Source organism: Theropithecus gelada, chromosome 6, assembly GCF_003255815.1.
Source record: "Theropithecus gelada isolate Dixy chromosome 6, Tgel_1.0, whole genome shotgun sequence".
Lineage (NCBI taxonomy): Eukaryota > Metazoa > Chordata > Mammalia > Primates > Cercopithecidae > Theropithecus > Theropithecus gelada.
Genome location: NC_037673.1, coordinates 168,392,068 through 168,407,577, shown reverse-complemented (window position 1 = coordinate 168,407,577; position 15,510 = coordinate 168,392,068). Strand labels below are relative to the sequence as shown.

The following is a 15,510-nucleotide window of genomic DNA, read 5'->3' as shown; positions in this document are numbered from 1 at the left end:
TCATTTAACAAAATTAATTGATAATTCATAAACATAAAGCTTAGGAATGAAGGCATGAAGATATACAGGAGATGGAATTTTTGCTGGACTATTGTAGGGTTTAGAAATGAAAAAGACCTCCTTTGTATGCCATTCTGGGTAGTGGAGGTAGAGGAACACAGGGTTTCTATTTCTAACATGGTCCCAAGGAGTATATTATACTGACTTCTACTTCTGTAAAGCCAGATCAGCTTTACACAGAACACTGTGTTCAGGTGCTTCTAGTCTGCTCCATTGCCCCTTTTAGAGCACTGAAAATTAAAGATCAGTGTCCCCCTTAAAACTGTGGCGAAGTGTTACACAAGCTCTTAATCATGATTTGACTGTCATATGACATCAACAATACGTATACAGGTTAAGCCACTTTTCACTTATGTTTACTACAAGAGATGGTAGACTTAGTTTTCTGAATGCCACAGTCTTGATGGCTGATTTGGTAGTTTGAGATAGCTAGACCTCCTGCTTCTAAAGCCTGATTGCCAAATATAAACTTGATATATGTAATTCCTAGCAAAGTGTTTGCATGAGAGAGCCTGTAATTTGTTAGCATCCCTACAATCCTGAAAAACTGCACCTAATATCTGGGTGGAGGATAATTTTGATGGCCCTTTGGACATTAGCGTGATTCAGGTTTGTGGGAATCACCGTGAAACATGAAGCCATAGACTCAAATTTTATGAAACCTGGATCCTTTGTGACATTGCTGTTGGTGAGTGTTCCCCTGTAAGTCTGATTCTGAGATTTAAAACTTGTGAGAAGAGAGCCAACATTATTGTGTGTTTTCTATGGATTTGTTATATGTACTAGGCAATTTTTCACGTGCATGTTATTTAATCTTTACAACAACCTCATCAGGGAGGTACTATAATTCTTGAGGAAATAGACCCACCATGTCCAAAATCAGGGTCTAAATTCAAATAGTATGACTGACTCCAAAGCCATTGCTCCTGTCACATCTCAGTGCTTCTCCTGGAATCTTATGTCCCTCTGTCAGGCTTGAGTGCACTGCCTGAACCCCACTGTTTTCATTCCTTTACATTCATTCTATCATTTAAGTGTTCTCATTCTTTCTAAAGCAATTTCCAACTCAAATGTTAAGGCTTTCCTTTGCCATAGCAGGGCATGGTTGCTAAGAAGTAGAAGAGTTTATAATACAAAAATTAGCCAGGGTTGGTGGCACGTGCCTGTGGTCCCAGCAACTTGGGGAGGCTAAGGCAGGAGAATTGCTTAAGCCCAGGAGGCAGATGTTGCAGTGAGACGAGATCATGCCACTGTCCTCCAGCATGGGCGACAGAGCAAGATTCCATCTCAAAAAAATAAATAAATAAAAAATAAGCCTTCTGAGTCAGAAAAGAGAAGTCAGGAGCAAAGACATTTATTCCTACAGGCTTTGGAAGAGACCCATAGTGCTACAAAAACCTTGGCGTTCTAGAACATTGCCCCTTCTTTCATTTTGAGAGGATGGTTTTCTATACCAGATTGCCAATGTGATCTAAATATTAAATTTGTTAACTTTATCAAGGTATATTGAAGTACACTAAACAGCATGTTTAAAGTGGACAATCTTATCAGCTTTGACATGTATATACTTGTAAAACTCCCCACAATCAAGATAGCAAACATTTCCACACCCTTGCCAACATTGATTTTTAACTTTTACAAACCTGTTCATGTAGTGATGCAAGTCTCACGTGGTAAAAACTTTTCACACTGAGCTACAGTCTTAAGGGAGTGAGAGCACAGAGGGATAAACAGGCCTTTAAATGCTGAAAAATACATCTTTCTTTCTAACCTGAAAGATTGCTTGAAAAAGAGTATAAAGCATTAGACCTAATGACATTTAGTAAAGGTATTATTTGTCGTCTAATTTAGTTTTATCTTTCTAATTTTCTAGTGGAATATTTTGAGGCATAATTTAAAATAATCGTGGAAGAACAGTTGACCAAGGAAAATAGAAACATCTGAGCCAATCATCTAGATAAAAGATAAATAGAAGAAAATTATGTATGAAATCAGAACAGAAGGTGGAGACTTGGCAGCTTTCTTCCTACCATGGGGAGCTTTCAGGGCTTCCTGGCCTGGGGAAATGATGCCCTGGCACTTATTTAGCCTAGTGGCCATCTGTCTCTGCTAGGACTTGAAGCCTACAATAGGTTTGTGAGAAGAAAACAAAAAACAAACAAACAAAAAAAACCTGTCCTTCCACAGAGGATGTTAGGTGAGCAATCTGAGCAATCCTAATTAGAACTTTGTTAAAACTAGTGATTGCTAAATGAACTGCACCCTTGGTGGCCAGTGGGTGGTAATTAAAACCTTTTGTAAAATATTTTGTAAATGTAGCTAAAAGTGATTTTGGAAAAATAGAAAAATCCCTATGTTGTCAACTTTTAGAGTGTTCCTTCCCTTTTGTGTTTAAATATACTGGGTTTCTTTAAGCAAACCTCTCTGTATTAGTTCATTTTCACAGTGCTTTAAAGAACTTCCGGAGACTAGGCAATTCACAGAGAAAAGAGGTTTAATTGACTCACAGTTCCACAGGGCTGGGGAGGCCTTAGGAAACTTACAGTCACGATGGAAGGCAAAGAGGAAGCAGGGCCTTCACATGGCAGCAGGAGAGAGAAGAGTGAGGAGCAAAGGGGGAAGAGTCCCTTATAAAACCATCAGATCTTGGCCGGGCACAGTGGCTCACGTCTGTAATCCCAGCCCTTTGAGAGACAGAGACAAGGCAGATCACTTGAAGTCAGGAGTTTGAGACTAGCCTGGCCAACATGGTGAAATCCTCTCTCTACTAAAAATACAAAAATTAGCCAGGTATGGTGGTGCACGCCTGTAATCTCAGGAGGCTGAGGCTGAGGCACGAAAATTGCTTGAACCTGGGAGGCAGAGGTTTCAGTGAGCTGAGATTGCGCCCCCTCACTCCAGCCTGGGCCACAGCGTGAGATTCTGTCTCAAAAAAAAAAAAACAAAAACAATGAAAAACATCAGATCTCGTGAGAATTCATTATTATGAGAACAGCTTGGGGGAAGCCGCCCCCATGATCGTCACCTCCCACCAGGCCTCTCCCTAGGCATGTGGGGTTTATGGGGGTTACAATTCAAGATGAGATTTGGGTGGAACAGCCAAACCATGTCACTGTCTGTCTTCTGCTGCCTCATTTTTTTCACATGCTCCTCTCAAATACTGTAGATGAGACAGCCTCATACCACTGAAACTTCTCTCAGTCACCACCATTTCCTCTGGACCAACTTGGGCTCATCTTCCATTTTCTTTTAGCTGTCGTAGGCATCATTAGCAAATACGTTGTTGGGCTCCACTGGGCGCTGTTGGTTTCTTGCTCCTTGTGATTCATTTCTTGACTTTTTATCCTGCATTTGTCCTCTGCCTTTTGTTCTAAGTACATTTTCTCCCTCACATTAACTAATCTGAGAACCAATCCTTGTACCTCTTATACATTATACACTTGGCTACTTACTAGTTCTGTGACCCTGGACACAAGTTACTTGATTCTACTTCAATTTTTCCATCTGTAAAATGGGTAGAATAGACTTAGCTTATAGTGCATTTGTGAGGATTAAATGTTAATATATGTAAAGTGCTTAGACAAGGTTAGCAGTAGTAAACACTCCTGAGTGTTTGCTTTTTTTTTTTTTTTTTTTTTGACTCCATTGCCCAGGCTGGAGTGCAGTGGTGTGATCTCAGCTCGCTGCAACCTCTGCCTCCCAGGTTCAAGCGATTCTCCTCCCTCAGCCTCCTGAGTAGCTGGGATTACAGGAGCACACCACTGCAACCGGCTAATGTTTGTATTTTTAGTAGAGACAGGGTTTCACCATGTTAGTCAGGCCGGTCTCGAACTCCTGACCATGTGAGCCACCGTGCCCAGCCAAGTGTTTGCTTTTTTATGTTAAATCTTGTATGTTGGAAATTATTACTCTCCAAACTTCTTTTACCCTGACTTTTCCCAATCTGCTTTAGTTACTTGTAGCTAATTCAACTGAAGCATCTCATGGAACCTGGAGCAATTAAAAGCTAAGCAAAGAATCTTGTAACCCTAAATGATTTTTTTATGTCATTCTAGTTTCCAGTTACATGATTCTTTCCTTTTGGTTTTCCATCAAATCTAACCCATCATTTGGTTCTGCCAGTTACCTTCAAATCTCTCAGTTTGATTTTTTTTCCATTTCTGTAGTCAGGCAGTCATGATTCCAGTCATTCTTTCTCTCTTCACATAGATGATAAAACAGTCAGCAGGCTTTGTCTTGTTCACCAACACAACCTTAGCACCTAGAATATCTGGTAGCATATAAAAGGTGGTGAATGTTGAATATCTAATTTACCTGTTTTAGCCACCTCTGGTAATTTCCTGTAGTATTAAGCCTAAACTCCTGAACCCTACTATCAGGTTTCACTATTACTGCCTATTTAGTATTTTTACATCATCGATTCTGTATTCTACTTCAAAAAGGTCCCATGGTATTCTCTGTTTACCTTGTAATTATTATTTCCATATCATTTCTATTTCTTGGGATGCCCTTCACTGCTATTCCGTGTCTTTAAAATCATGCCCAGAACACACCATTTCTACAGAATTCCTCCATGTTGGCTCTACCAACTCTAGTCACTTTTCTGTTCTGCGATGTTTCAGCACCTGTGTTTGATTTTCATTGTATCTGTTTGTACTAAAATCTGTGACGGGTATGCTGTATCTGCTCATGAGTATATGCTCCTGGAGATCAGGGACAGCCTTGGTTCTCTTACAACCTTCTCAGTGTCAGTGACATGCCCTACACACTTCAAGATGATCAGTAAATGTCTATGCAGTGACTCTAGAATGTAAGAATTGTTTCCTATTGATCCTTGTTAGGTCCTAAAGAGGTCGTGTGGTAGAAACCACTACTATCAGTGCAGTTTGTCTTTAGTAGAGATTTGGGGCCATTAAATAATGGAGGGTTAGGATTATGTTGTTCAAGAGTCTAGGCCACAAAGGAGCCAGTCTGCTCTGAATAGGTAATTCTGCGGTAATAGTTATGGACTACAATGTAAAATATTACTTTTATTGATATTTTGTGATCCCAGATATTTAATTCGGGAAGAGGGTAACCCATAAACCTATAGACTTAAAATGAAATCAAATCGTATTTGAGTAAATGGTATGGATTTTTCCCTTATTTATTTTAGAGTGGTTTTAAGTTCACATTAAAATTAAGTGGAAGAAACAGAGATTTCCCATGTACCCCCTACTCCCACACATGCATAGCCTCCCCCAATATCAACATTCACCGTTAGAGTAGTTCATTTGTTAAAATAAATGAACCTACACCGAAACGTCATTATCACTCAGAAGTCCATAGTTTAGGGTTCACTTTTTTTTTTTTTTTTTTTTTGAGATGGAGTCTCGCTCTGTCGCCCAGGCTCCAGTGCAGTGGCATGATCTCAGCTCACTGCAAGCTCCGCCTCCCGGGTTTACACCATTCTTCTGCCTCAGCCTCCCGAGTAGCTGGGACTGCAGGTGCCCGCCACCTCGCCTGGCTAGTTTTTTGTTTTTTTGTTTTTTGTTTTTTTTTTAGTAGAGATGGGGTTTCACCGTGTTAGCCAGGATGGTGTCGATCTCCTGACCTCGTGATCCGCCAGTCTCGGCCTCCCAAAGTGCTGGTAGGGTTCACTCTTGGTGTTGTACATTCTGTGGGTTTGGACAACTTTATATTGACGTGTATCCATCATTAATAGTATCATCCAGAATTGTTTCACTGTCCTGAAAAATCCTCTGTGTTCTACCTATTCATCCCTCTCTCCCTCCTAACCCCATGGCAACCATTGAACTTTTTCATTGTCTTTGTGGTTTTGCCTTTCACTTAACTAATATGCATTTAAGTTTTTGCCATGTGTTTTCATGACTCACTAGCTCACTTATTTATTTTATTATTTATTTATAGATAGGGTCTTACTCTGTCACCAAGGCTGGAGTATGGTGGCCCAGACATAGCTCACTGCAGCCTCAAACTTCTGGGCTCAAGCAAATCCTTCCTCAGTCTTCCAAGTAGCTGGGACTATGGGCAGACACCACCATGCCTGGCTAATTTTTTATTTCTTTCGTAGAGATGGCGCCTTGCTCTGTTACCCAGGCTGGTTTTAAACTCTTAGCCTCAAGCCATCCTACCACCATAGCCTCCCTAAGCACTGGGATTGCAGGCATGAACCATTGTGCCCAACCTCCTGGGATTTTGATTGGGATTTGCATCAAATCTATAGACTAAGCTGGGAAGAACTGACGTCTTGACAGTATTAAGCCTTCCTGTCTATGAACATGTACGCTCTCTCTATTTAGTAATTATTTTATCAAGGTTTTTTTTTTTGTCATTGTTTCATTTCTTATACATACTTTGTTAGACTTATACCTGTTTTCTTTTTGAGGTGCTAATGTAAATTGTGTTTTAAATTTCAGATTCTACTTGCTCATTGCTGATGTATAGGGGAGCAGTTGACTTTTGTATATTAACTTTGTATCTTGCAACCTTGCTATAATTGCTTATTAGGTCCAGTAGCTTTTATGTTGATTCTTCATATTTTTTACCTAGACAGTATATCATTTGCAAACAAAGGCAGTTTTATACCTTTTCTTGTCTTGCCTTGTTTTATTGCATTAGCTAGGACTTCCAGTACAGTGTTAAAAAGTGGTGATGAGAGGGGACATCCTTGTCTTTTTCCCAGTCTTAGTAGGAAAGCTTTGAGTTTCTCACCATTAAGTATGTCTTAGCTATAAGGTTTTTGTTGTTTTTGTTTTTGTTTTTTAAACGGAGTCTCACTTTGTCGCCCAGGCTGAGGTGCAGTGGCTCTATCTCAGCTCCCTGCAAGCTCCGCCTGCTGGGTTCATGCCATTCTCCTGCCTCAGCCTCCCAAGTAGTTGGGACTACGGGCACCTACCACCATGCCTGGCTAATTTTTTTTGTATTTTTTAGTAGAGATGGGGTTTCACCGTGTTAGCCAGGATGGTCTCGATCCTCTGACCTCATGATCCGCCCACCTTGGCTCCCAAAGTGCTGGGGTTGCAGGCGTGAGCCTTTTTTTTTTTTTTTTTTTTTAAATGGAGTTTTGCTCTTCTTGCCCAGGCTGGAGTGCAGTGGTACAATCTTGGCTCACCACAGCCTCCACATCCCAGGTTCAAGCGATTCTCCTGCCTCGGCCTCCTGAATAGCTGGGATTACATGCATGTGCCACCACGCTCGGCTAATTTTGTATTTTTAGTAGAGATGGGGTGTCTCCATGTTGGCCAGTCTGGTCTTGAACTCCCTACCTTAGGTGATCTGCCCACCTCAGCCACCCAAAGTGCTGGGATTACAGGCATGAACCACCGTGCCTGGCCAGCTATAGCGTTTTTGTAGATATTCTTTATCAAGTTGAGGAAGTTCCCTTCTATTCCTAGTACTGATAATGAGTGTTGGGTTTTGTTATATGCTTTTTCAGCATCTATTGATGTGATCATGTGATTTTTCTTCTTTAGCCTATTGATATTATGGATTATATTAATTAATTGATTTTCAAATGTTGAACCAGTCTTGAATACTTGAGACTAAAGCCTACTTGGTCATGGTGTATAATTATTTATACAGTGTTGAATTTGATTCGTTAATATTTTGTTGAGGGTTTTTCAGTCTGTGTTCATGAAGGATATTGGTCTGTAGTTTTCTTTGCTTGTAATGTTGGTTTTGGTATTAGGGTAATGTTGGCCTCATAGAATTAGTTAGGAAGTACAGTGGCCCCCCATTATCTGTGGGGGGATATGGTCTTGGAATGTTCCAGAACCCCCAGTGGCTGCTTGAAACTGTGGATAGTACTGAACCTAAATGCTGTCAATTGAAACATAATTCTTTTCTTGTCTTCCACCCACAAATGTAATGCCTTTTTCATCTGAACTAATTACTTGTCATTCACTGTGTTTTAACTATTGCGGTTTGAAGTGCCACAGCAAGACTAGCATGAATTTTTTTCCTTATTTACAACTTCACAGATAAATTTGTTCTTATCTTAGATCTTAGCAATATCAACATTCAGATGTTTTTCTTTATTTGAGAACCTCCACATTTTCATTTAAAAAGAAGTACTTTATGGCTTCTCTTTGGCATATCTAAATTGCCAGGACCACTACTCTTGTGTTTTAGGGCCATTATTAAAATAAGAGTAATTTTAACATAAGCACTGCGATAATGCAACTGTTGATCTGATAACCAAGATGGTTACTAAGTGATGAATGGGCAGGTGGTGTATACCGCATGGATACTCTAGACAAAAGGTTGATTCATGTCCCAGGCCAGAGGGAGCAGGATGGCAAGAGATTTTATCATGCTACTCAGAAAATTAAACAATTTAAAATTTATGAATTGTGTGATTCTGGATTTTTCGATTTAATATTTTTGGACCACAGTTGACCAAGAGAAATTGAAACTGCAGAAAGCCAAACTGTGAGTAAAGGGAGGAATGCTGTATTCCCTTTTCTGTCTGATGAGAAAGATTGTAGAGAATTGTTATAATTTGTTTCTTAAATGTTTGATAGAATTTACCAGTGAATCCATCTGGAATTGGTGCTTTTCTGTTTTGGAAAGTTATTAATTATTGATTCAATTTCTTTAATAGATGTAGGCCTATTCAGATTGTCTGTTTTGTATGAGTTTTGGCAGATCATGTCTTTCAAGGAATGGGTCCATTTTATGTAGGTTATCAAATGTGTAGGCATAGAGTTGTTCATAATATTCCTTTATTATCCTTTCAACATTGTGGGATCTGTAGTGATGTCTTCTCTTTCATTTCAGTAATTTGTGTCCTCTTTTTTTCTTGATTAACCTGGGTAAGAGGTTTACCAATTTTATTGACCTTTTGGTCAATAAAACCTTTTAATCAGCTTTTGGTTTTGTTGATTTTTTTTTTTTTTTCTTTTTTGTGACAAGGTCTCACTCTGTTGCCCAGGCTGGAGTGAGATCACAGCTCACTGCAGCCTCAAACTCCCCGGGGCAGGCAATCCTCTTAGTTTCCCAAGGTGGAAACTTACTGTTTGATTTTAGATATTTCTTCTTCTCTAATACAGGCATTATAAATTTCCCAGTGATCACTGCTTTTGCTGCATCCTGAAATTATAAGTTGTTTTCCTTTAATTAAAATATATTTTAATTTATCTTGATTTCTTCTTTGACACCATGTGTTATTTAGAAATGTATTGTTTAATATCCATGTATTATGGATTTTCAGCTACCTTTCTGGTATTGATTTCTAGTTTATTTCCATTATGGTGTAAGCAGACATTGTATGATTTCATTTTGTTATGGTATGTTTTATGTTTCAGAATGTGGTCTGTCTCGGTGAATGTTCCATGTGAACTTGAGAGAAAAATGTGTATTTTGCTGTTGTTGGATGAAGTACTTTAAACATATTCATTACATTAAATTGATTGATGGTATTGTTGCATTCAAGTATGTCATTTCTGATTTTCTGCTTGTTAGATCTGTTCATTTCTGATTGGGGGGTGTTGAAGGCTTCAACTATAATAGTGGATTCATCTCTTTCTCTTTGTAGTTCTGTCAGTTTTCTGCCTCACATACTTTGATGCTGTGCTGTTAGGTGCATACACATTAAACATTATTATTTCTTCTTGGGCCAGGCATGGTGGCTCATGCCTGTAAATCCAGGAAGCGAGGTAAGTGGATTGTTTGCACCCAGGAGTTTGAGACCAGCCTGGACAACATGAACATGGCAAAACCCTGCCCCTACAAAAAAATACAAAAATTACCTGGGCTTGGTGGAGTATACCTGTAGTTCCAGCTACTCATGAGACTAAGGCAGGAGGATAGCCTTGAGCCAAGGAGTTCAAGGCTGCAGTAAGCTATGATCACACCAGTGTGTTATAGTCTAGGTGACAGCAAGACCCTGTCTCTAAAAATAAATAAGAAAAAAAAATGTTTTTAAAGGTTCTTATTTTACCTTCACTTATTTCTTCTCCAGTGCTTTTGCTTTCTATCTGTAGATCTGATAATATTTCTTGCAAGGCAGGTCTGTGAGTAACACATTCACTCAATTTTTGTCTATCTGAGAAAGTCATTATTTCTCCTTCAGTGTTTTTTTGTTTTTTTTTTTTTAGTTTTTTTGTTTGTTTGTTTTTTTGTTTTTAAAATGGAGTCTTGCGCTTGTCCCCCAGGCTGGCGTGCAATGGCGCAATCTCGGCTCACTACAACCTCCGCCTCCCGGGTTTGAGCAATTCTCCTGCCTCAGCCTCCCGAGTAGCTGGGATTATAATCACCCACCACCAGGCCCGGCTAATTTTTTTTGTATTTTTACTAGATACAGGGTTTCACCATGTTGGCCAGGCTGGTCTCAAACTCCTGACCTCGGGTGATCCACCCGCCTCGGCCTCCCAAAGTGCTGGGATTATAGGCATGAGCCACCACGCCTAGCCTCTCCTTCAGTTTTGAAGGATAATTTCACAGCATACAGAATGGTAGGTTGGTGGGTTTTTCTATGCTTTAGATATTTCACTTCACTGTATATTTGCATCGTTTCTGAGAAGTTGAAGTTGGATATGTAATTCTGTTTTTGGTGTGTGTGTGTTTTGTTTTGTTTTTGTTTTTGTTTTTGTTTTGAGGCAAGGTCTGTTTCTGTTGCCAAGGCTGGAGTGCAGTGACACAATCTCGGGTCACTGCACCCTAGACCTCCCAGGCTCAAGCGATCCCCTCACCACAGCATCCAGAGTAGCTGGAACTATAGGGACACACCACCACACCCAACTAATTTTTGTATTTTTTGTAGAGACAGGGTTTCACTATGTTGCTCAGGGTGATTTTGAACTCCTGAGCTCAGGCTATCTCAAACTATCTGCCCATCAAAGCCTCCCAAAGTGCTGGATTACAGGCATGAGCCACCGCGCCCAGCCATTTAATTATTCTCTTTGCTCCTCTGTGGGTAAACTGTTTTTTTCCCCTCTGGCTTTTTGTTTTTGGTAGAGATTGGGTTTCCCTATGTTGCCCAAGCTGGCCTCAAACTCCTGGGCTCAGGCTACCCTCCTGCCTTGGCCTCTCAAAAGTGCTGGAGTTACAGGCATGAATCACTATGTTTGACCAGGAGGTTTTTTTGGTTTTGGTTTTGGTTTTGTTTTTTTTTTTAATCTTTGATTTCCTGAAGTTTGAAAATGATATGCCTAGATGTGTGTAGTTTTTCTGATATTAACTCTGGAAAATTCTCAGTCATAATTATTTCAGATATTTTTCCTGTTTCTCTTGTTCTTCTCTGCTATTCCCATTATGTGTATGTTACAGTTTGGTTTGTCCCACAGTTTCTGGATACTCTGTTTTGTGGTGGGGTTTTTTGTTTTTGGATTTCGTGGGGTTTTTTGCGTTTTTTTTGTTGTTGTTTGTTTTGTTTTTGTTTTTGAGACAGTCTCGCTCTTGTCGCCCAGGCTGGAATGCAGTGGCTCAATCTCGGCTCACTGCAACCTCTGCCTCCCAGGTTCAAGCAGTTCCTCTTGCCTCCGCCTCCCGAGTAGCAGGCGCCCGCCACCACGCTCGGCTAATTTTTGTACTTTTAGTAGAGACGTAGTTTTGCTATGTTGGCCAGGCTGGTCTCAAACTCCTGACCTGAGGTGATACCCCCACCTGGACCTCCCAAGGTTTTTTGGTCTTTTTTGTCTTTGCTTTTCAGTTTTAGAGATTTTTACTGAGATATCGTCAAACTCAGATATTCCTTCCTCATTCATGTTCAGTTACCAGTAAGCCCATCAAAGGCGTTCTTTATTTCTGTTACAGTGGTTTTGTTCTCTAGCATTTCTTTTGGTTCTTTTTTAGGATTTTCATCTCTTATTACATTCCCATTTGTTCTTATATGCTGTCTGCTTCATCCATTAGAGCCATTAGCATATTAATCATGTTTTAAATTCCCAGTCTGATCATTCTAACACCTCTGCCATATCTGAGTCTAGTTTTGTGCTTGCTCTAAAAAACTGGTTTTTTGCCTTTTGGTACATCTTGTAATTTTTTGGGAAAGGTGGATATAATATATGGGAGCTGTGTGAAATGGGCCTTCAGTAATGTGGAGGTTTTAGTCTTTTTGTGAGCCTCTGCCTCACAAAAAGACTATGACTTGACCAGTGCTGTTCAGTCATAGTCTCTACCTTAGGTGGGACAAGATGGTTAGAAGGGGCTAGAGCTGGGTATTTCTCTTCTCCCAAATTAGTTAGGCTCGATAAAACCCCAGCAGGATAGACTCTAGTTAGTTTCTTCTGAGGGCAGAACGCTCCGGCATATTTAAAAATGGTTCCTTTTGCACCCTCCTCCAACCCAGGGAATTATTCTGACTGTCACTACGAGGAAGTTGTAGAGGTCCAGAAGGTAAAACTCAGGAAGGGGCCGGGCACGGTGGCTCAAGCCTGTAATCCCAGCACTTTGGGAGGCCGAGATGGGCGGATCACGAGGTCAGGAGATCGAGACCATGCTGGCTAACACGGTGAAACCCCGTCTCTACTAAAAAAAAATACAAAAAATTAGCCTGGCGAGGTGGCGGGCGCCTGTAGTCCCAGCTACTCGGGAGGCTGAGGCAGGAGAATAGCGTGAACCCAGGAGGCGGAGCTTGCAGTGAGCTGAGATCCGGCCACTGCACTCCAGCCTGGGCGACAGAGCAAAAAAACTCCATCTCAAAAAAAAAAAAATACAAAAAAAAAACAAAAAAAAAAACTCAGGAAGGTATCACTCTCCCCAGACACCCTTCACCAAGTCCCCATGGAGTTTTCTCTCTAAGACTTGCCCACACTGAGCCTTTAGCAATTCACTTAGTTACATTTGAGGTTTCCCTACCCTGCACTGCTTCCGCAGAGATTTCAGCTCCTGGACGTCTGCTCTGGTAAATGGTGATTGTCTGTATTAGCCTGCCTGCCTCTCCTATTTTGGGGGCAGTGGTTTGCCCTGTGACCTTACTTCTCCCACAGATCTAAGAATATCTGTTGATTTTTCAGTTTGCTCAGCCTTTTACTTGTTAGGATGGAGTGGTGACTTCTACGTTTTTTGCATGCCAGACTAGAAACAGGAAGTGTGATTTTTAGTTTAATGTAAAACTAGAGCATATTTACAACTCAGATTATAATTTTGTAGAAAGAAGTGCCAGAAAGAATAAATAAACTAGAAAATTCCATATTAAATAAAAAACAAATTACCATTTCTAAAAATACTGAAATATGGGAGCTTCTGTAATTGTCTAAATAGCTTACTTCCAGCGTTACGGATTGAGCGCTGGCAGAGCATGATTAAGAAGATACACCAGCCAGCTTTAACTCTTCATGGAGTTTTTCTCTCTTGCCTTCTAGAGATTTGAAAACTAAACCCTGACTCACTGGGATGAAGGGCAGAAGGGAAAAGGGCAGTGTGAAGTTACTGGTATAGGGACTGCTAGTGATCACAACGGTGCTTGAAGTAGGTCCATTTCTACAATGGTATTAGTGAATACATAGAGGCTAAACACAGAAGAGGGAAGATTCGTGTGTGTTCTGCTTTCCAACGAAGCTATCACCCCAGCACATCTTATGTAACTGAGAAGGCAGACCAGATTGAACCTGTGGTGGGTTGGTGACCATTCCAGACTCATTTCACATATTTCATTTCATTCTTTATATTTTCATCCTATTGACATTAAACACAGATATCAGTTCATTAACTCATTTGTTCATTGATAACCATTTCTCAGTGTTCTGGATCTGGTAGACATTTCAGTTTTTTTATCCAAATTGATAATAAGCTGATATCATATTCTAGTTTGAGGAAAGGATATGTTATGTATAACCTTAAAACGTTCATTAAGTTATGCTTTTGGCCGGGCCCGGTGGCTCATGCCTGTAATCCTGGCACTTTGGGAGGTCAAAGTGAGCAGATCACCTAGGTCAGGAGTTCAAGACCAGCCTACCAACATGGAGAAAACCCATCTCTACTAAAAATACAAAATTAGCCGGGCATGGTGGCGCATGCCTGTAATCCCAGCCACTCGGGAGGCTGAGGCAGGAGAATCGCTTGAACCCGGGAGGCGGGTGTTGTGGTGAGTCGAGATCACGCCATTGCACTCCAGCCTGGGCAACAAGAGCGAAACTCCATCTCAAAAAAAAAAAAGTTATGCTTTCAAGTTCCCCCAAGGAAGTCCTGGTAACTATAATGTAGTTTACACACCTAGTCTCAGCTACTCAGGAGGTGGAGGCAGGAGGATTGCTTGAGCCCAGGAGTTTTGAGTCCAGCCTGGGCAACATATGATTTGTAAGGAAATTAACCATTAATACATTTTTTTTAAACCATGAGTGCTTTTTCCCTTCCCTGAGCTAGCTCGTTATGTCATAGCCCTTTTGTTTTTCCTTTTTAATCCATAGCTTCTCTGTACTAGATAGACTAATTGGGATTAAATAAAACACCTCAGTCATTTCTGTGGTAATTTTACTAATGAGACTCATAGATAAGCAGTGAATCTGTGGCAGCTGCTAAAGCTATCATCTCTAATTTGTGATCTCTCTGGACTAAGGACTTCTTGCCAAGTGCTTCAATTTAGGAAGTCCAGGCACTGGGCTGGGCATGGTGACTCACGCCTGTAATCTCAACACTTTGGGCCGCTGAGACAGGTGGATCATTTGAGGTCAGGAGTTTTGAGACTGCCTGGCCAACATGGTGAGACCCCGTCTCTCCCAAAAATACAAAAATTACCCAGGCGTGGTGGTGTGTGCCTGTAATCCCAGCTACTCAGTAGTCTAAGGCAGGAGAATTGCTTGAACCTGGGAAATGGAGGTTGCAGTGAACCGAGATCACATCCCTACACACCAGCCTGGCCAACAGAGCGAGACTCTGTCTCAAAAAGAAAAAAAGAAGTCCAGGCACTAAGAAAACTGCTCTAGGGCCGGGAATGGTGGCTCACTCCTATAATCCTAGCACTTGGGGAGACTGAGGTGGGTGGATCACCTGAGGTCAGGAGTTCGAGACCAGCCTGGCCAACATGGTGAAACTCCATCTATACTGAAAATACAAAAAATTAGCCAGGTGTGGTAGCGGGCACCTGTAATCCCAGCTACTTGGAAGGCTGAGGCAGGAGAATCGCTGGAACCCAGGAGGCAGAGGTTGCAGTGAGCCAAGATGGCGCCACTGCACTCCAGTCTGGGCAACAGAGCGAGACTCCGTCTAAATAAAAAGAAAAAATAAAAGAAAACTGCTGTGGAACACTTGTGGTGAGTTAAGCTTAGAAATCCTTTTTTTTTTTTATTTGCTTGCTTGTTTAAGGTAGCGGATTCATTTCTGTAAAAGATATCCTAATGTAATTTAAATGTTATCTAAGTCTTGTGTAAACATTAATAATATTAGTAGTACGTTCGAGTTGTATGTGCTTTCACTTCTGTTTTAATGAAATTGTGAAATGGATATGAAATGACTTAGAAGAGTGTGGGGTAAGGATCAGCATTCTGGTTAATATAAAATGAAACACTC

The 15,510-nt window shown here is 40.8% G+C and overlaps 1 protein-coding gene across 2 annotated transcripts in view; it reads left to right on the top strand.

Moving 5' to 3' along the window:
- Window positions 1–15,510, top strand: part of UBTD2 (ubiquitin domain containing 2) — a 70,929-nt gene that overhangs the window by 52,687 nt on the left and 2,732 nt on the right. The window lies entirely within an intron of this gene.